This window comes from Lingula anatina, chromosome 4 (genome assembly GCF_051362555.1).
Source record: "Lingula anatina isolate TDL-2025a chromosome 4, LinAna3.0, whole genome shotgun sequence".
Taxonomy (NCBI): Eukaryota; Metazoa; Brachiopoda; class Lingulata; order Lingulida; family Lingulidae; genus Lingula; species Lingula anatina.
In genome coordinates this window covers 7,656,184-7,679,246 of record NC_141770.1, presented here as the reverse complement: position 1 = coordinate 7,679,246, position 23,063 = coordinate 7,656,184, and the positions used below count along the sequence as shown (strand labels likewise).

At 35.0% G+C, this 23,063-nt stretch overlaps 2 long non-coding RNA genes across 4 annotated transcripts in view; both read left to right on the top strand.

Annotated features, from left to right (window-relative positions):
• Window positions 1-23,063, top strand: part of LOC106153585 (uncharacterized) — a 173,050-nt gene that overhangs the window by 32,219 nt on the left and 117,768 nt on the right. The gene's annotated exons all lie outside the window — the stretch shown is intronic.
• LOC147762206 (uncharacterized) lies at window positions 5,939-8,333 on the top strand. Its single transcript, XR_015334060.1, has 3 exons — window positions 5,939-6,022; window positions 6,187-6,286; window positions 6,873-8,333. It is a non-coding gene; the product is annotated as an uncharacterized LOC147762206 (long non-coding RNA).

The following is a 23,063-nucleotide window of genomic DNA, read 5'->3' as shown; positions in this document are numbered from 1 at the left end:
TGATGACACACTGCTTGCATGTTGAGGCAATGGAAGCCTTTTCTCCCGATGTACCGTTGTTCGATAGGAGCCAGAATAGGGATGAGTATCCTGTCGATGCATCCCAAGACATTTGGAAAGCTGGCATCATCATGAAATCCTTTTGTACATACAGGCAACAAAATGGGTTGAAGTGTTCTTTTATTGTTGCTTTCAAACATCCAATCAACTGTGAAACTAAAAAAGAAACAAATAACAATAATAAATAAATTTATAAATTTATGACAATTGTTAAAACCTGTTAAAATACCTGTAATATATATCAAATGTTCACAATATCTTCTAATGCACCTTTATTATACTTTCTTCCTGTGCATAATATCTGCATGACTGCAAATCACAATAACTATTCAAGTCCTTATTGGTGACTAACTGTGAATAATTATGAGGGTAACCCATATACTACTGGCTGGACTATATATGTCTATTTGTATACCACACAAGTTTTAATAAATGATTGCTTAGGCACTAAGTTCAACTGTCATTATACTACAGTTTTTGACAGCTTGATCAAAATACCAAATACTTAATGCACACCTGTCCTTATCCCAGGTTAATTGTATACATATTTGTAGATGAACGTATTACTTCTTGGTTTAAACATTACATAGACATTAAACACAATTTAACTTACTTGCCACACATACAATTTATACTGATTTACCTTTTAGCAATATCAAAACTTGGAAAACTTGCACTACTAAATAAGCCAATAACATGAATTCTGTAAAACATTAACATCCAGTAAACCAAGTGTAGACATTAACTTACCATTGACTCCCTTAAGGTCTCCTACTAGGTCCTGCCTATCTCTAACTTCCAAAATGTGGTCCTGCCTGTCTCTTACATTCAAAATGTCTTTTTACTGCATGGTAAAAGCTAGCAGGTCACATGACTACATCTCACCTATGCTAATCATGTGTGGATAGACTGACATTGTGCTAGTTATGCTGCTGGTACACTTTCACTGCTTTAACTTCCTTGGGATCTGTAGGAAACTTGGCAGCAATATCCTCATTTTGTGATTTTGCTATTAAATTTGCCAGCCTGTGGATGGCCCAGGAGACGCTGCCCTTGCTGCATCCTAGAGTAGCATCTCCCTCCACTCTCTGGTAGCTTCCAGTTGCAAAATATTGCAAACATTGAGCATTAGTGCCTGTGGGGAGAGGGTGTGAGATCTCTTCATCAATGTTATGAGATTGTGCAGGATCTCCACGACCCTATCCACCTCTCTTCTAGACAGGCAGAATCTTTTGAATATTTCTCCAGCGTCCATAAATTTTAATGGTTTTTTTTCTATGATAAAACCGTTGTTGTCTCCTTTGTATTCTGGTGGCCCGGATAGCAAGAAAGACAGACGCCATATTGCAACCTTTCTTTTTCATTTAATACGCATGTGTATGATGAAACTCTAGAGTTAGCAACTGGTCTGACCAGTCATGAAATATCCATGGTAACAACAACACAATAATGAGTGAGAGAACTAGCGATAGCTTCGTGAAACTGCACTCATATCTAGGAAGAGGCCTACTATCGATCACTAACAAACTACTGCTTCGTGAAGTGGAGCCCAATTCTTGTGCATGCCTCCCCCAACTGTGAATGAGTAAAAATATCAGAATCTTATCTAACCTTTTTTTTTATTTCTTCTTTTTTGTGTGTGTGTATTTTGGTGAATATTTTGTGTCTGTATATTTTGTCAGCTTTGCTGTCTAGTCTTATGTTAGTGCTAATCTTATGGTTTGCCCAAAGATAATTAAGTGTAAAAGATGTCTGCAGCAATTTTGTATAAGTGAAATGCAGAAAATCATTTTATTTCTTTAAGTAAAGAATTAAGTAACATTTTGCAGCAAGTATACTGAAGCTTTTATACTAGTCTGTACACTTTTGTTGTGATCCCATGGTACTAGTCTTTATAAAAGATGAGTACTTATTATAACTTTTGCTGCTTACTTTGTAATTTTTTTGTTAGTTTTTTCTTTAATGAAATTTAATCAAAAGACAAGGTTATTTTTTGTTTTAAATATCCAAAGTCATATCTCTTTGCAGTGAATTTGTTTCCTTATGAAATATGTACTTATAAATTAACATGGGAACATTTTTAATGCACAAATGTAAATAGAAAGCACTGTACAGATGTTTATACCGGTAAATACAGTTTTTATGTCTTTGAAAACTTAATTGAAAGTCTGCAATGCAGTTAATGTCATTATTTATCATACTTGTATTATTTTAGGTAATTATATGATTTTATAAACTGTATTCATAACTTTCAGCTTAATGCTCTGCTTGAAAATGTATTTGGCCTTTGTTTTTCTTAGAATTATCATTTCAACATTATAAATGTACCAACCAACTTTCAATTAAAAATAAATATTAAATAATATTATAATTTGTTGTTGTTGTGCTCTGTTAGTCGGCTGTTCTGATTGTGCTTTATCTGTCTAGGTAGATCAATTCAGGGGGACTCTTGCTGAATGTAATCAGATTAAGATATTAGCATACCACCCCTAGCTTTGAGTAGAAAATGGAAAACAAGCATGTTATAAACAAAAGGAGGCTAGCCAATCCAATTGCATTCAGCAAGAGTCCCTGTGGAGTTGGATCGATTTACATAGATCAATAGTGTCATTGGGAATGAGTCCTAAATTGAGGCACTAGTAGATATGTCAGTGGCAATACTAAGATGAATAAATATAAAATGATAAAAAGAAAGTGTAGTGATAGTTTCTAATATGATTCTTTTACTTCCAAAAGTGTTTTATGCGGTTCAAAGTGATAACATTGGTAAAATTAAAGAATCGGGGACCACTGAAAGACAAAGTATATTGCAAACTTTTTTAGAGGTAAAAAACTAGGCCATGTCTCCCATTTCTCCCTGCAGAATCTTACAGATATCAAGTCAGCGACGTTGTATATGTGCGCACGCATGTTATTACGTCGCTCATTCTTCTTTGTTACGTTAAAATGATACATACGTTACCATTAAACGTGTAAATATTTTTTATTCTATTTTCATTGGTTGTCTTTCCTTTTGTGCGCCAACACTATTTTAATGAAACACAAATAAAAGACATAAGTGTTGGTCCACAAAGCGAAAGAAAACCAATGAAAATAGAATAAATATTTACACGCTTCATGGTAACGTATGTATCATTTTAGCGTAACAAAGAAGAATAAGCGACGTAAAAACAAGCGTGCGCACATATACAACGTCGCACGCAACCACAGAGTCGCGACAACAGAAACAAACAATGAAATCAGAAAACAATACCTTCACGTTATTTGGTAACGTATACACTGTATGTATCATATTTACGTAACAAATAAGAATGAAGGCCGTAAAACGCAGTGCGCACATATACAAAGTCACACCCACTCACAAAGTCGTGACATTTGGTCACGTACATTGTACATAGCCTATATATCGGTAACGTATGAATCAAATGGACAATTTTCACAGATAGTTGAAGGCAAGAAATCTTATTTGTCTCGTTTTCTTTCATTTTAATGTAGCATTAAGACGTAAGTGCTGGCCCACAAAACGAAAGAAAACCAATGAAAATAGAATAAATAAATATTTACACGCTTCATGGTAACGTATGTATCGGTAGCGTATGTATCATATTGACGTAACATACAGAATGAACGACGTACAAACGTGCGCACATATAGGCTACATGTACAAAGTCGCACGCACTAACAAAGCCGTGACAACAGAAAACAATCAATGGAATCAGAAAACAACACCTTCATATTATTTGGCCATGTATATATCGGTAACGTATGTATCATATGAACAATTTTCACAGATAGTTGAAGGCAAGAAATCTTATTTGTCTCGTTTTCTTTCATTTTAATGTAACATTAAGACATAAGTGTTGGCGCATAAAACGAAAGACAACCAATGAAAATAGTTACCATGTGGCGTGTAAATACTTTTATTTTTAATTGTTTGTTGTCCGTCTTGTGAGCAAACGCCTTATTCTTACGGTATACAACATTACAATAAGAAGGAAAAGCAGGGCAATTAAAGATTACTTGTCTTGAAACCGTTTGTTGAAATTCTTTATATGATACATACGTCACCGATACATACGTTACCAAATAATGTGAAGGTATTGTTTTCTGATTTCATTGTTTGTTCTCTGTTGTCGCGAGTCTCTGGTTGCGTGCGACGTTGTATATGTGCGCACGCATGTTATTACGTCGATCATTCTTCTTTGTTACGTTAAAATGATACATACGTTACCATAAAGCGTGTAAATATTTTTTATTCTATTTTCATTGGTTGTCTTTCCTTTTGTGCGCCAACACTATTTTAATGAAACACAAATAAAAGATATAAAGGATGGCCCACAAGGCGAAAGACAACCAATAAAAATAGAATAAATATTTACACGCTTCGTGGTAACGTATGTATCGGTAACGTATGTGTCATTTTAGCGTAACAAAGAAGAATAAGCGACGTAAAAACAAGCGTGCGCACATATACAACGTCGCACGCAACCACAGAGTCGCGACAACAGAGAACAAACAATGAAATCAGAAAACAATACCTTCACGTTATTCGGGTGTCCTATAAGGATTACTTGCCGATTCCACCACCCTGTAATTATCATGCGGCCTCTATTGTTTGTCCATACTGGGCAGGGTTGGGAGACCATGCAGCCTTTTGGTAAGGGGACTTTCTGGCGGGACTGTATATTTTAAAAATAAATAAAAACCTTTCCGACAAGTCTCTGTTGGAAAGCTTCTGTTAACAACCTTTTGGTATCCATTTCAAAATATCAAAACACAAAATTGGGGGAGAAACTGGAAGAACTTCTCCATATAAAGAAAGGTAAAAATGCAATAAACGAAATCAATATACATTTAGATGGATTTAATATTGGAAATTGCTTTCAATTCAAAGCAAATGTAACCTGAAATCATGAAGCTCAAATTTGAAAAGGGAGTTGGAGATTTGGTTCTGGTTCAACCGAAATCACTTACTGTAAAAGTCAGCACTTTCCAGGAACGTGCCATTAGATTGACACTCCTCCTCTTGTTTATAATGTACTTGTACTGATTAGTATCGGCTATAAGCAAAACTGGCTTGGTGAACTTGAGGAATCGTCTTAGCTAAGACCCCATAATTCATTAGTCGTTTTCACGTTCGTGCATATAATTCATGAAACTTCGCATTGATACAGGTTGATACACGAACACTTATCTTCACTGATATCACAATGAAATTCAGTCAAACAAGCACGTCTTTTCTCCAGCTTGTATCCGAGGGCCGAGACACCAGTCAATCAATGCACAGCTTCATGTGCGTAATTTTTCGTCGACCCCCCCCCCCCCCCCCCCTCGTTATTATATTTTCCCAATGGTTACCCTTACTCCTCACTAATATTCTGCCTCCTGGGCACTCTGTTGATTTCGTTTTGATAATCATTTGGTCAAGTTCAGAGTGCAAAGTTTTTTACGAGGTCTATTGTTTTGGGCCTTTTAGTTTACTAGTTTTACACTATGTGAATCGTTTGAATAACTCAATAAACTGGTTTTTATGTGATTTATTTTTTTATTATGAAGCACATTTGGGTCCATGTGTACTGCTGCATAAATAAAAATGTTAGATATATATGTACAAACCTTAGTCGCCACAACTCTAGTGTTAAATATTTACAGGACTAGAGCAATAGCCAACAGCATTTTTTAATTGGGATGCGTTAATAATAACCTCGATCATGTGGGATGAAGGTATATAGAAGGTACATAGATTGCATAGATTACAAAGATTGCATTAAGCCGCATCGTGTCTTCTCTAACACAATCCCACAGTCAGTGCTATTATTATGTAAACCAGGTGAGCATTTTGGTGAGAGGTATTCAGATAGGACCAAGGTCAGTAGGAAGAGGAAGAAGCTTCACGTGCCACATTGCCACAATGTCCACACGTAGACTGAAATTTTGGCACTGAAAACTGATGTAGTTTGTTGTAAGTACTGTATAGATGATGTAAGTCAACACTGAGCGTTTTATGATGACGATAAATTATCAAAAAGTATACATTTCCCACTTCAGGCTTAAGTGCTCTTGGGTATACTCAATTGCTGAAGTGAGCTCGAAAAGTTATATAACTTTTTATGTTGCTTTTTCCAGAAGGAAAACATGTGTTCATAAAGAAGTGAGAAGATTATTCCAGCTGTCCAAAGGACTGAGCGTGTCATTCCGTCTTAAACAAAGCAAGACGACAAAGCAGGTAATACATGTAACTAACGGTGTATTGTTGACTTTTTTGTCATTTAACAGAACCGAGACATAATTTAACCCAGGTCCCCGTATTTACAAAATCCAGAATTATCATTATCAAAACTAGGCTTTCTGACAAATAATTACATTTATTTACAATTAATTCCGCAAATATATAAAGTCCAAACACTGGTATCTTTAGTAACAGTTGGTATACAGAGCAGCGTGATTGTATACTGCCGGTTTTCTGTTTTTATGGTAAAATTATTCATGTGGGCAAATATGCAGTCTCCATCAAAATACCCCTTGAGGGTTATGGCTTAGAAAGATAAATAAATATAAAGATTATTATGCTGTCGTGTAACAGTGTGTACGGGGCATGCAATAGTAATAATGTCGTTCTAAAGTGTCATTGTATAGAACGTGTAAGTTCAATTTACCTAGTATATAGCTTTTTTTATAATATGATTTCTGTATCTCTTAATGCGTACTGGAATGGATCGGTGTAAAGGTTATATTTCACTTTAAAGATTATTAGATATTGTTTCTCGCATGTGGATATCGTTTAATTTATTTAACTTTTCATTTACTTTCAGTATCTCGTAACAACCGTCTTACGATGAAATTGGACGCACTCCCAGGAAAGACATCAGATTCGTGTTCGCCAGCACCCACACCCATGTCAACGTTGTCTTGGTGTCGAAGTTTGTCGTATAGTCATCTTGCAGGGTTGACATTTGATTTGGTTTGAAATGTAATGTTTGCTTTGGGTTGTAATGTTCTTCATCAAAACATGTATCAAATGAAGTGCAGCGTATAACGAGTGTTTTATTCATGGAACTTCAATAAAATGGACTAAAATCCAAGCGTCAACCCTGCACGTCGCTGGTTTATCATTATACATGTGTAAATAAGTTGTAGTACAGCACTCTATCGATGTTTTTATTGTAATTTATATTTTTTGTTTAAACCCACCAGTTTTCGAATCTGAAACGACACTTTTGAAGCTATTCTAAAAAAAAAATACCTTGCTTAAGGGATCTATGAAAATAAAATTAATTGCAAAATTATCATTAAGTGATGTGCAGGTAGAGCACGACCGGTTTAATGTTTGATTGTAAAATTATATGTGTGGGCAAATATGTAATAAGACGCTTTGTTATGCACTTGAAAATGCATGTTTATTCATATTAAATTGGATACAAATATTGATTCTAATCAAGTGAACTTAAGAAAAGAAAAATACGTTGCGACTCCATTACGTAACATGCATACAGGAATCTTTTACTGTAGGTTCATTGAAAGAAATGAACGAGATGTAAATTTACAATAAACTGTAAACGTTGTAATCCAAATTATGACACTTAAAAATTAACGTCAGTAGGAAATTGTAAAATGTGCTCAAGCTATTACAGAATTGCCCACATATATCGAAACGGGTGTTTCTAAAATTATGGATATGACGAATGGTAAGAATAAACTTCCTTTGGTTCCCGGTGTTATGATATACTAGTAGTATGTCTGATCAGTGACAGACCCATAGTTTTATTGCTGGGAGGGGGTAGAGATGTTTTTGTTTTCAGAAAATCAAACCAAGGGTTGGGGTAGTTTTTTTTTTCGAATTTCATAAGTTTTTGTTATTAAAAAAGGAAAATTAACTTTTTACCTACATTTTTCATACCTACATGAACTGTTAAATGTATATGTAAGATAAGATAAGAGTTTATTTAGCCAATTATAAAAATCGGAAATCATTTTCCTTTTGGAGCAATATACAGAGTAAAATAATAAAATAATACAATAAATAAATAAATTGAGAATTTAGTTTTGAGATCAAATTAAAAGGACTGGCATGTATCTCATCTTTTACACCTTGGAATTTTGAAAAATCCTTAACAAAAAATGAAACTTTGCTTGTTTAGAGTAAAAGTTTTACACAAAATTGGAAGGTCAATGTTTTATTTAATGTTGATCTTGTACTTGGTACTTACTTGATTCTATATTTCGGTCGGGATCAAGGGGTGATTGGGAACAAAAGGCCCGATTAGGTGCCAGTCCTGCACGTGCTGTTGGGTTATTTTTGAGTGTTTCTTCATCACTGAAAACAGTTGAGTTTATTAGCATTTTCTGAGTTATTTTAAGTAAACTTGTTTTTGCACAACCTTTTTAATTTTGTTTACAGAATATTGTATAAAATGACTATTGACTAGGATAAGGTTGTAAACTGACCATGTCTTCATGCTGTTCTTGATTCGCACGGCGCATAAATTTGTTCCTATTTTAAGATTTAAAGAGAAGAAAAACATATTTATTTATCTATGAGAAAGCATTTATTAAATTTACAGAACTGAATAATGTTTGACTGCCGTTTGGTGTTGTGTGTGATCATCAGCATGGGGACATACAGTTAGTTGTAGGGTCATGAGTGTGTACCCGCGTGCGGGGGAAACGATTACATGAGATCATATGCATTTTGAATTTTCTATACTGTTACCACCCTTCAATTTGGATAAAAATGTCCCTCGGTGAAATATTGGATTAGTCACAAGACAAATACTCCAATTTCAACTTTGAACGATTGCTGTAAAATACATCGTCAAATCTTCAACTTTCTCTTTTAACTCTGGGCAAAAACCTGAAAATTTCTTGTTCTGGTCAGTATTATGTCGTCTTGTATGCAGTGTTCTTGAACACTTTTGTAGAACCAAAATGATTGATCTTGAGCGACAATATTCAAAATGCATAGAATCTCCCACACATTAAGTTGTAGATAGTTGTATTTAAGATTAATTTATATCTCAAATTGCGCAGTCGTTATGAAAATTACTTTTTATGTAGAGCCAAAACGTAATGTTCGGATTTTGCATACATCTGTATGGTGTAGTTGTTTGTATTTGTTATAATAAATGTACATAAAAGTATAAGAGATGACGTGCAAAATGTCACATATTCATTCTTGACTTTCTTTTCTTCAGCTCGACTTGAACCTTAGGTTTTCAACTCCTAGCTCACCCTTTTCTACTTCTTAGTCTGTCGCCTTACCTACTGAGCCACTGTCTCAGTTCGCGTTTTTCCTCATTCGTATGATCCTCTTGTAGTAGTTTAAATTCTTTATTAGGGTTTATTTTTGCAAAAGGTAATTTGCTAGGACCTAGAAGCGCCAGGAATCGAACTGGGGACCTTATGTCTCAGAGGCAAGCGCGTTACCTACTCCTCTAAGTGTTCCCACCTACCCTCCCCGGGTAGACTTTCTTCTTATAGTAACCAAAGACAATTTCTAATAGCACCTCAGTGTAATTCCAAAGTGCCCGAGCCAGGAATCGAACCCCAAACCCACGCTACCACTGGGCAATATAGCCATCAGTAAAAACGCTAAGACATTTTGTACATTCAATAAGTTTTTTATTAAGAGCAATACAGATTGCTTTTTTTGTATTCAATTATTTATAAAACATATATCTGTAAAATGTCATCGTCTTCAGTCTTTTTACAAGTTAAAAAGCGTTTAGTATCTTAAAGAATATTATGCTATCATAGTATAATATTATGATGTATATTATATTATTATTATTATTAAATTCACTTACAGGTGTAAAAATATAACATTCTAATATATTCGACTTGACAAATAAATTATCTACTATACTAACGGTGTTATGTTTGTTCTTAATGACAAAAACAATATATTTCAACTTCTTCATTAAAATAGAAAAAAAACAATGGTGGATCTAGTCTCCGCCCTCCCCATTCTGGATTCACATGATCAAGTTCTCAAAATACTCCATCTCGCCCCAAATGTCAACATCTGACTTCTTTCAAATGTTCTGGATCCGCCATTGTTTTTCTCTATATAAAAATGAAAATTATGAGATATTTATTAAATGCTCTGTTTAAAATTGCACGCTTTTTTCAGTCAGACATTTATCGTTGGGAGCAAAAAACGGACACGCATTTTTGTTATGTTTGGCAAAAAAGTGTCAAAAGTTCTACATAAAAACATATACAACGTTTATACAGCTATTGCCAAACTGGAAAGACTAATGAACATTAGATAGTAAAATGAATATGAAATTTTTAAAAAATTCCTTGCAAAAACTACTTAAAGAACAAACTACATGTTCACTTATGAAATTTGGGTTAAAATCCAATGAGCAGATCATATTTCCTACATCCATTTTCAATTAGATAACAAATTACATTTACATGAAATCTGGCTTAAAATCCAAGGGACAGATCACGATTTTCTCATATTTCCTACATGCATTTTCAATTCGAAAAAAAAAAACCTTCTGAACATAAATTGTTCTAAATTCGAATAAATATTAACAATTTCTGTATCATCTGGTCGGTAGATAATGATGCTGTTAAGACAGAATTGCCGAAATTGTTAAATTTGGAAAATAAAGCAATTTTCATTCCCATAAATGTATTTGTTCAACAGATTAATGGCAAAAACATATATTTCAGGATAAAACGTGTACATATTTTACAAGAACTTCGTTCAGAGATAAGTAAAACACGAAAATAGTGTCTTTTCCATCATATGAATGGTATTTACATGTACGAAATCAGCTTTTCAAGAAGGGATTTTTCTCAAATAGAAATGAAATTTCTTAATTCTACATACTTCACCTGAGACACAAAATAATCGATCTTGATTCGTAAAATGGCATCTCTTACTCAACAAGACAGAAAATACTCAAATTTCAAGAGACGATAATCCTTTTTTCCCTTCTGAAGATTGAAAGAAAGACACACAATAAGCGTAAGTCGTTTCATTTTTGATTTCAGTACATTTGGAGAATGAGACTGAAGTTTACTCTCGCCGCAGCCCGTAAAAACAGAAATTAAGAATTCGACACCGGACTTGTAGAATTTATTAATGGATTCGCTAACGTGTTCATTGGTGATTTAGGTGAAATTGTTGAATATTACAGAAAAATATTTGGATTTAAACCGGCATAAATTTGTGTATTTTTGCGTACTTTATTCTCATCCAAACTAGAAAGTCATCCCCTGCTGTCTTGCTGAAGAATACCACATATAGTACCATTTCACAAATGTCACTTGTGACAATCTTGAAACTAAGATAGTATAGAACATATTTCAATACAATAAAGCAAGTTTTTAACTGATGACCATGCATTCTGATATATGATTACGTTTTAAATATGTAACATTTAATTCGTAAATCACCTCACATTCGTGATGCTATACTGATATAAAACACGTAAAAGACACCTTTGGATAAAACCTTTTCAAACCCGTTCAGAACAGCATTTCGGGTCATCAGTTCGCCCCTTATGTCTTGAAGGGTTCATCTTATAACATGTCACACAGAAATCAATACAACCACAGTTTAGCTCACACATTTTATTGAAATGAAATATTAAATCTTTATTTGCGAATCTTGCCAATATTCGAAATGGCAGTGTATTACTATACCCCCTTAATACCTGGATTATGTTCTTTACTTAGGAAATGGACGTTTTGTTACTATACCTATGACATATTCTATAATTCCACTACCAACCGCTCACTAAATATCAACGCATCAATAGCCAGACTCTCACAAGACATTTCACAGCATTTTCCCCTCCTTGGCCATTTCTCACGGTAAACTTCCACTGCCACTATTATTTCTACCGACGAAGTTCAAAATACTGAACATGAATTGCAACTGCATCTTCCTTTGTTTTATGAGACGTGATGAGATGAAGCGAAGGAGGAAATAAATAGTACGTGGGGAAAATGTTGGGAAATGTTCAAAACCACTTTTAAGCAAACGGGCGTCAAAATACTTTTCAAAAATAAATCACAATTAACTTATCACCAAATACCTAACATTGGTTTCTTAAAACGTTATATTGATATGGCTGAAATAACGATATTTGTATACTTAATATCTAAGCCGCCTTCGCTCCACTTCCTGATCACTCAGCACTGAGGCAGTGACGTCTCCTTCCAGGCTGTCCATCCCATTACATTCATGGTAGGGGAGGTGGCAGGCTGAAGTGACCGCCTTTCCTTTACAACTCTCACCAATATTTTATGGATGAAACTTCATTTGTACTTTACAACATCAAAAATACATTGGACGACTTTTAATTGTGTTCAGTATATTTAAAAAAATGCCAGACGAAAATTAACTTCAGATCCTTATCAACCCCAAATAAAATTGAAACGACATTATGTAGGTCACTGGCTTTCTTGACATGACTCAATAAGGTTCACTGATTTGAATATCTGAGCAGTTTTTGCTATGTTTGACCAAGTAGATCTTACGACAGAGACTGCGGTGTTTTGATTCTGATGCTGTCTCAACCATGATTGTGACGAACTCCACAAATATCACCCTATTGTGTTAGTGAAGACAACGCGAGGTGAGGAAGGGGGATAAAAAGTTCATACAGAAATTAGCTAATAAGCCATTGGAAATGACATTATGATATTTTAGTTTAAATCAGATGTCGACGAACCATTCAATAGAGAAAGTTGGATCAAAGGAAATATGTTGAAATTAAACGGCACAAAACTGATGGGGGGGGGAGGGGTATGGTGATAGTATAAAAGGTTTGGGAGAGTTGGGGGAAATTGCGTTCGGGTGTGTACTGTTGTCCTTTAACTTTAACACACCAGGTTATACAAACTTTTACAACTTTTGTCTCTTTAAAAAACCTGTTCAGACTTATCTTTTCTACTTATATAACTGCCGTATGTTTCAACTATAGTAATTCACAAGGATGGACTTCGAATTCAAATATGACGTCTAATGAGAAAGAGAGCCATTACTAAAAGCGGCGCTCTAGAAAATTAACTGGCAAAGCGTCAACGCTACGAAAGGAACTAAAATGAAAATAATTTCCAGCAAATGTTATGCTGCTGTTATGCTAGAAAATCACCGTGACGTTATAATTTAGCGCTGATCTACTCTACCAAATTCTTCCTCTGAAATGTTGGCCCAATGAATAAAAAATGAAGCTTACATACTCGTCTATCGTGTCTTGAAACTGAAATTTCAAAAAATTAAAAGAGAAAGAAATTATCAGCATTTTTCATTGAAATTGGCGTTTTTACACACAACGAACGCGACGCAACGTAATGGCGCTTGAAAAAACGACTTAAAATCCCTACGCCGTGACAGTATGTGTCCTACTGTAAGTTACAGATGGAACATTAAAGGACAATGTTCATGTAAAAATCCATTTCTCGAATTTTGAAGATACAGCACTCAATCTATACACTAGAGGTATGTTTTAATCGATCCCCGCCATTTAAAAATTATAAAAACAATCTATTAGTAGAAAAAAAGCGTTTTAGTAAACCTCACCTCAATATGCAAAAATGAAGCAACAGATCTGGGTCACGTGGTACTGTGACGACAATCACGATAAAGGTCTATGACACTCAACTGAGCTCCATGGTGCATACAGACGGAGAAGTTAATGAAAGTTGTGTTGAACGGAGTTGAGGAATTTTCGTTATGCCTCGGTGTGTTGCCGTGGGATTCACCAAAATTGCAGCTCTCGTTGACAATCTTTCTTTGTCTGTGACGGTCTACCGTGACTTACTTACTAACTTCGGTGACAATAGTTGCGATGCTCTAGATCATGGTCACCTCAGGTGGTTTAGATCATATCAAGAGCTGGTAGTCTTTCAGATTAACTGTCATCAGTTGGCAAACTTACTGATTGCTGATGCATTTTAAATGCATTGTAGTTGACCAAAAGCTCGTTTACAACAAACCTGTTAATTATGCACCGCTGCAATTCCCAAGCCAGGTAATAACAGGTATGAAACTCGTCTTGGTGGGCTTTCATATTTTTCAATATATCTCCTTTATTTCATGGGGTTATTTTATTGGTATTTGTAAATGACGTTAAATATCAACACTTAAACAATTAAGTTCAAACACGGTCGCGAACATTAATAAAAGAAATTGCTCTCAGGGTATCTTGAAGCTTCCGTGGAAGAAAACGTGTTGAGGAAAAACAGGAAAAAGAGCGTTATATTAAAGAAAAAATGGGAACTGCTATAATAAAATGGTTCGTTATCCTAATTCGTTTATGCTTTGAGGATTTGTTTCTGAAGATTATTTCATCTGAAATATTAAATAATTTAAAAGATTGATCATTTTATAACTTGAAACGCAAATTCTGCGTCAGTACGCAATTTTTTTTTTTTTTTTTTTTTTTTTTTTTTTTTTGCAAATTTGTAAGCTTATAACACCGTGCTATAAAGATCTACTCAAGAAAAAAATTTGCTTGGGTAAAATTGAGTACAGAATGAACTGGAGACACTTGGCTTGTCATTAAGTTTACACGAAAATATGTCAGGTAACTTTATACTGTCTTTGAAAGAGTAAAGATTGAAAGATAATTTTAGACAAACTTTGACGGGGGAAATACCTACAAAGAGTAATGGGCTATTTCGCCAACATCTTGTTGAAAGTTTTACACTGCAATTCTATTCAAATAAGCTAAGGAACTAATTGCCAAATTAATACTCTCATCACATAACCAGACCTGCAAAAATTGTACGCACATATTTAAAAAGATTACAAGCACATACAGCAAAATGTAGACTTACGCAAAACATGAAGGACAGCGTAATCACAGCAAATGTACCTCATATAGTAGCTTAATTTCCATTAATAATAAAATCATCATTTAAGTCAAAAATATTCTTGCGATTTAATAACTATTTTAATTTACCCAGAACGGTATATTTATTTTAAAGGCGGTTAACTGAAATATAGTTTTATGATTTGTTTGTGAAAATTGCCCATGTCACCCTGTTAGTTTGGAGGTCTAAGCTGGATCAAGTCCGTGTTAAAATTCCTATGAAGTTGTGCAGGAAAAATTTTTCCTTTCTTTCTCTAGCTCCTCGATAAACCTGGTGTTCAGATTTTATCTAGTACCCCCAGGTCTACGGGAGCTGCGCTTTGTAACTAACGCACAGGTAGATTTTTACCTGAGATAACTGGAGTAAAGCTTAGATAGAGAGTGCGTTCGATACAAGCTAGACAAATTGAATGCCATTTAACCCTCTAATTGAGAGGTAAAGGAAGTTCCAGTTAGATGGATGATTAAGATAGGACTTGTAAAGGTAACGGGCATTGTTTACCTCAGTTTAATAAAAGTATGCAAGACGGAGTGTCAGCGGTTTAATAAAATAAATTGAATTTCACAAATAACATGGACCTCATATGCAATAATCAACATTTCCCTTAACTCATTCAAATGCAGTGTTTTATACAACTTGGGATAACCATAAAGAAATGCTTGTTAAAGAAATGACTAGACGGAAAATGGTTTTACACAGCTTCACGAGGATTTAGACCCCTCGGGTAAGAGATTTGAATGAGTATAAACTTTTATCAGAAGCCAGAGAAGTCATCTTACAGGTAGACAATGCAGCTCAGTTTGACAGCTAAGCACGCTCTGTTCTCCAGTGGCTCGATTGTCGTCATTGGACCACGTGACCACGTAGCTCATTAACTCCCAGGCCGAGCAAATAGGACGTTTTTTAAAGCCAAAAATTTACAAAATGAGCTTTTAATTTGTGTATTTGGATAAAGATATCGTTAGTTGGGCATGTTTTCTGAAGAATATGTTCCGTTCAGGCCATTCTGACGGCATGAAGCAAACCCTTTAAGTGCCGACAGAATTTACATGAAATCAAAGTTTGCTATTTCAACTACACAAACTGTCGGCCATTATCACATCAAGTATGTTTGCCGACTTGCACAAAATATTGTACATTTTCATATATGCACTGGGGCTTATTTGCCCGATTATCCAGAATACATCAGAAAACATAAAACAGAAGTGTTAATGAGTGAGATTTAGTGCTTTTGCCAAGCTGTCCCCATTGGCATAGGCAATTTGCTAAAAAAAAAAAAAAAAAAAAAAAGTGTACAGATTGCGGTTTGAAGTACAGAATGATGATTTTTTTAAATTAACAAATGAATTTTTTTCGAAGTGAGATATTTGGTACTTCATAAAGAAATCTCAACAATATTTCAAAAATGTTCCAGTAACATAGAAAGTTGGGCTAAGGACGTGAGTGTAACCTCTACCTGAGGTGTGCAAAAAGCTGAATCCCCGATGAAAGCCACATAATGGAGAACGGAGACGGAAATATCGGAGAGCAAAAATTGACTTGTTTTAATTATTGATTAAAACAGGCTGTTAGTATGTATAAGTTGTAAAACAGCTGATGGATTTCTTGAAACATTGAATGACTTGAATTGGAATATAATAAAGTTCTTAATTGCAGATTTGATTTTTCTTCATCATTTTGTGTAGTCAAACTATTCTACTATAGCAAACTGCTAACAACACATTTCTAACCGAGGCGTTACTTTGCAAAGCATAAAAAATAGTTTTATGTGTGTGTCTGTGTGTGTGTGTGTGTGTGCGTGTGTGTGTGTGTTTGTGTGTATGGGTGTGTGTCGGGGTGGAGGACGTAGGTCATGCGTGGGAATCTCCCTCTCTGGCAATTGTCAATGTTGACAGGTATGTAAATGTCCGGGAGAATAGAGGAAGTTGAGTTACAACAGTGTTAATGCTACAGTATTTGACCTCAGAGTCTATCTCAACATGATTGTGACGTTGTCCATGAATTTACGTGTCTTTATTGTTGCATCCGTATCAGTCAACCAGCCAGGAGAGGCTCTGCCTGAAAAAGTATCTAACATTTATGCATGCTATTAAAAACTGAGCTTTACTTGAGGGAAGTAGCTCAGCATTGTGATTATCATGTCAGTGATACTTTGTAAGAACTAAGTGTGTATGTACAAACTTGTGAATGAGCACATGGGTCCACGCCTTTGTAATGGCAGATCCAGAGGGTACAGCAGGCAAATACTTGCCCTTTTCTCCCCCCCCCCCCCCCCCCCCCCCCCCCCCCCCCCCCCCCCCCCAGAGGACGCTGATATGATATGATAATTTTTCTTATAATTTCTCCGGTGTGTCATAATAAAAATTTTTTTAATGCTCGAAACTTTTTGTCCTGAATGCACTTATTTCAAAAGTGTCCAAATGTCATGAATTTCATTTATATGAAAAAAGAGTACCAAGTAACAGTGGTAACCGTACTTGAGGCCCCTGCAGGCGATGTATGTTTTTTTCTCTGGGAATTCACGTCGAGAAGCCATTTCTTTCTAAGAAGCTAATTCCTTGTAAAATTTTACCATATATTTATATTAATGATCATGGGCCTATTTGATCAATACTTTCATCAAGCTTTATTATTTTCTTGCCTTAAAAATTCCAGTCCTGGGGGAATCTGTCCAGTGCGGACGGCTCCTACAATTTCTTTGTAGAATAAAAGAACTCTAACATCTCGCGATTGATAGATATCAATCAAAGCTGTCAAATTTGACAGTTTGAGTAAACATACGTCAATCACATCCATACCGCCAGAGAACTTTTATCTCCTGTGATTGATAGGTGTCAATCAAAGCTGTCAAATTTGACAGCTTGATTGACGGTTAGTTAAACAAACGTCAATCACAATCATCCTGCAAAGGAGCTTTTACTTCCTCTGATTGAGAGGTGCCAATCAAAGCTATTAAAATCATCATACTGGTGATCAAGTATAGCTGTCGAACAATGAATACACCGTAGAGAGCGGACTGTCTCCAGGATTATTTAAATAAGTAAATTAAAATATAGGTGAGAGAAGGTAAAATAACTATTCCGGCGTCAGCTAGTTGAGTGATTAAAGATATACAATATATAAGAAACTAAAGACTTAATGTGTTCATCATATTTTAGTCACATTCTGTTTATAATAACTGACTTTTGTGCAACTGCAGGTAGGAAATAATTTTCACCCCATTAACAGTATTTTTCTTTTCATTTTTTCTTTTCTTATCTTTCTTCCATTCTTTTTTATTTATATATTTTCATGTACTGTTTACGTATTTATTTAGTTAGTTAGTTAGTTATATTTTTGTTTATTAATTTTTGTTTACTTGTTTGCTTGTTTCCAAAAACATGGTTAATATAATTTAGTTCTACCAGATTTTAAATTACATTATTTCCCTTAGTGTGCCATGAGTTCCGCACACCGCTGTGGTGAGACTGTGTGGAGTTGGTTGAGTTGGCGTACACGATCACCAAGAATCTCTCCCCTGAAATTCTCGTGGAATTCGACATGACAAGTGATCAGCCCGAGGCCGAGGTTAAATATGCCACGATGGGTCGCTGCACTTGTACACAGCAACTCTATGGCAAGGAAGTGTGTTGACCCGGATTGAAAGAAAAAGAGAATAAGGCACCGGATAATTACCCATAAGAGGAAAATCGATAAAATAATAAATAAATACACGATAATAAATTAAGTTTGCAGTAATACGTATGTTAAATCCCAGGTCAAAATAGATAATAATCAGAAGTATTAAAAACCTCTTTAAAGGTAATATATTGGCCGTTTTTATACACACTTTGCTTTTCTGTGACAATATTCAATGGTTTCGTTTGGTGTGTCATTTCAGCTTTGACTTGCTCTGTCATTTCCTTGTCTGCATTGACTGAAAATTTGAGTTGTGAAATAAACCCAGTGTAGTTGCTTCCAGTAAAAAGACATACTCAGTTTCTACTCTATATTCGCATATTAGTACAACACAAATTTATGTTCACGTTAAATGTCTTCATGTCTACCTTTTTTTTAATCATCAGCCTGTGATGCAAAAAACGAAATTTAGAGAAAGCAGACGCGTTTATTATGAGTATCTCCATTCTTATGATTTCGGATTAGAGATATTCTGTTAGTAATCATTCTTGCATAAGAAAGCACTCTTTCAGTCTGACCTTAAAAGTTTCCAAAAATAATAGATAAATAAATAAATAAATAAATAAATAAATAAATAAATAAATAAATAAAATAAAATAAAAGTCATTTCCATTTACATCACACATACCTAACACTATATTTCTTTATTTCTATATGATAAGGACAGTAGGCTGAGAAAAATATTTGCAGGGGCGGGGGGGGGGATATTTTAGGATAGTTTATTCCCCTCCCCCACCCCACCCTTACATTTTCAGCCACGTCAGTTCTTAGCGGAGAAGAGGATGATGGGCCTTGTTGATTTCTTTACCCCTTACATATTTATGAACGAGTTCTTGATATATTGCATCGAGGACCGAGACCCCAGTCAGTCGATGGCCAACTTCAAGTGAGTAATTTTTTCGTTGCCCCCAACCCCTTCTCCTACTCGGCGATTCAATGTTTGCACTGATGTCATATTTGCCTGCAGCTTGACAGACGAGACACTTACTTGGCATGGAACACCCCCTGACGTATTTTACTGATAAGGTTGGACCTAGAGGAGTGGTCAGGAATCCATTACAGAGAGAACGACTTCTCACTGTCATTGTTCATCCCCTAGCTTCAGGTTAAACATACCATATCTCATAACATTGGTTTATAGTCATGTTATTCAATTGATGTTTTCAATCTTACAAAATCAGTTGAATGTGGACAGAAATTTTGCTATTTTACAGAAAGAGCTTATATTGTTATCATGGTGACGATGCGGTAAGTGTGCTTGTAAATGAAATTGGCTAGAGGATTACGTGGGCTTCATTGCGGCAGTTGCCCCTCTCCCAATATCTGGGCTTCATGAATATTTGAAGACAATGCACAAAATGATGATTTAGACTAAAACGAATGACGGGGAAAAGACAACAATAAGCAGAATTTCGGTATCTTTTATTATTACTTTTAGTGTTGGTGTTTTATTGTAGAAAGTGCCCTCACCAATCTTTTATTGTTTTATTCGTTTTTTATCAACGTGTTATGATGGGCCCGGGAATGTTCAAGTTGGAGCATTGAAATAAGATCTGTAAAAAAAAAAAAACTAAAGAAAATGACATGAAGAAGGTCTAGAAAAAAGGGTGTCTGGCAACCGAGACCGAGACCTCAGTCTAATGTAAAAGTAATGATAAATAAAACAATCGCCATTTTATTCTAGTAAATAATCTATTTTTGAGATAGTCTGATACATGCATCAATGTTTTATATTTACTTCGTCTCTGTGTAACAGCAGCAGAAGTCTTTAAAGAAGTCCTTAAAGCATTGTGTACCATTGACTGATTTGCAGCTACCTACAGGACAGTCTACTTGTTGTGTACCAGTAGTATTGCAGCTACCTTCAGGGCAGTCTACTGTGTACCAGTAGTATTGCGGAGATTTTGTCATTAATGAGCAGATATGAAGTACAATGGTTGGACCAGCTCAAGATTCAGTTCCTTATTATCTGTATAAAAAGTAACACTGTTTCGTAATAAAATAAATATTTTTGCAATTGATTAACATGAACCCGCCCGTAATATAAACGGAAAATCGTTTACGATTTTATCGCACAGTACGCTTTTCAAATGTAATCTAGGCATGCGAATTAAATTTGTAATCTAATAACGGAAATAAAATGAAAATACACTACTCCGGTGGATATGAGTTATCACTTTTTTGGTGTTTTTGATATGATGATTCTGCTGCATCAAGAGTATTTCGATAAAAAAAAAAAAAAAAAAAAAAAAAAAAAAAAAGCCTTCAGTGTAGTATAGATATACCGCCTCGTATCAAATCCTGTCGAAAGAAACAGCAAAAGTTTTGGAGTGATATATCAATCATATTTGTTTCTTTTGTTTCTTTTGTGTTAACTTATTTTTGCGTAGTATTCTACTAGTTTTTTCCCCCGAAAATTCATAATTAAAGCATGCTTACATTTTTACAGGGCTATCACAAAGTACACGTAGACAGAATAAAATAAAAGACATTAAGGGGTGTTTCGTCAGGTCTTACGTGTAGCCCAAATATCAAAAAGACCTTCTTCTTCCTCTACATTTTGACACAATCCAAACTTATAATTGTCTAATGTAAAATGTAATTTTGACACAAGTCAAGGCGGTTTTGAGCGTGATTTACATGTGTATCACGAACATAATTAAAAAGCGCGTAGTCAGATGATTATCAATTTATACCAATGTAAGTTGTCTGAAAATTTCCCCGTGAACCACCACGACAAGTGACCAAAAAGATTTGAAACTTTGAAATCTTTTTACTTCTGAATATTTTGACTTTTATGCCTTGTTTTCGCTTAAAACCAATAAAACCAATAAAAGCCACTCTTGTCGAACCAGATAAATAGAAATGCAGTCAAAATTTTAATGGAAGCCTTAGACACGCATATTTTTATATATATATCATTATTATAACCTAATATCTAAGGCGTGCGATTTTCACCCAAAAGCTGGGACGTATGCAGTGCATCTCTGAGGCGCGTTTACTATCTATGTTTCACTTGTGGAATGATTGTGCTATTAGTGCAGAAAATTTCTTTCACACCAGATGACAACTGAAAACTTTAATAAGATTTTTTAAGCATCATTAATTTTCATTAAGATCATCATCATTACAAATCTCTGATATGAACATCACTTCCGGCCAGTCTTATATTACTTCAAGGAACCTAATTTGCATATAAGAGAAAAAATGCATTATTTCTGATTTTGGCTTGTCTCCAATTTTTTCATTACTTTCAAAATGTAATGTCCCCTTAAGCTCACAAATCTGGACACTTTTGAGTCATATGCACTGATCGTAAATTGTGTAATAAGAAATAATTTTTTTATATCACAGACGTGTATCACGTTTTCACTCCACAGCCATAAAACTCGTTGATAGCTGCATGGGTCTAAAAGTAGGTCAATTGCCTGTATAAAATTGCCATACGATTATTGATTATTGAGTGTGGACCGTTTTAGGGGGGAGACAGAAGTGGAAAATGTATCAAGATGCCAGCAAAATATTTTGGTTGCATAGGGTCACTGAAAGGCAGAGTAGGTTGCAAACTTTTAATGAAAAGATTAAAACTAGCCCAAATCTCCAGCTTCACCAAGTAGAACTTTATAGATACCAAGATCCCTTTTTTTTCCATCTGACTCTCCCTAAAATTCTCAGACCGCGTTAACTGTTCAGCTCCCGGGATGCGCGAAGCATCCAGCATGGTGGCAGACGCTGAGCTCTGCAGACGACACATTGCATTCGCAAGAGGGGGTAAAGGTTTTCTAGGAATTAATTACATCTGACGAATTACGAAATAAAGGAAAGAAAATTGGCTTAATTGAATTTATTTTTACTAAGTGCAGTGAAATTTACTGATATTTCTTCTCAAAATTGGCAGAATAAAAAAAAAAAAAAAACGCAAAAAGACACCACCTATCTCCCCTAATGACCTGTACATGGCATAACCTATCCGTGAACTTTTGACCTCACGCTGTTGGAAGGTGGCTTGTTTGTATGGTATCAGTAGAAAGGGGGCAGGATTGGGGGGGGGGGAATTCTAATGTGATCCATCTTGTTCAGAAGTCTTGATATTTCTATTTTGATTATACTAGAGCTTTATTTTTCTGTTCACGCACAGTATTAAACAAAGCTAGATTATTCCAATGAAGTCTGTGGCTTTATACATGTTATATTTTTTACAATAAAACACTTGATTTCAAATGATAGACCTGAATATTGAGAGTGTTGGCAACGGGGAAGAGCAGTCTGTAAAATGTTTTAAATCCTTTAGTCATTTTGAAAAATGACAACAAAGGGATTGTGTTAGAAAAAGAACTTGTTGCCGCTATATACAACATTTTTTATGATAATACATGTAACATGGCTATAGCAATAGTACAAGTATGGTAAGATAAAGTATGAATTTATTCAGCCAATAAAAATATTAAAACATAAATATCGGCATTTGATATCCTTTGAGAGAT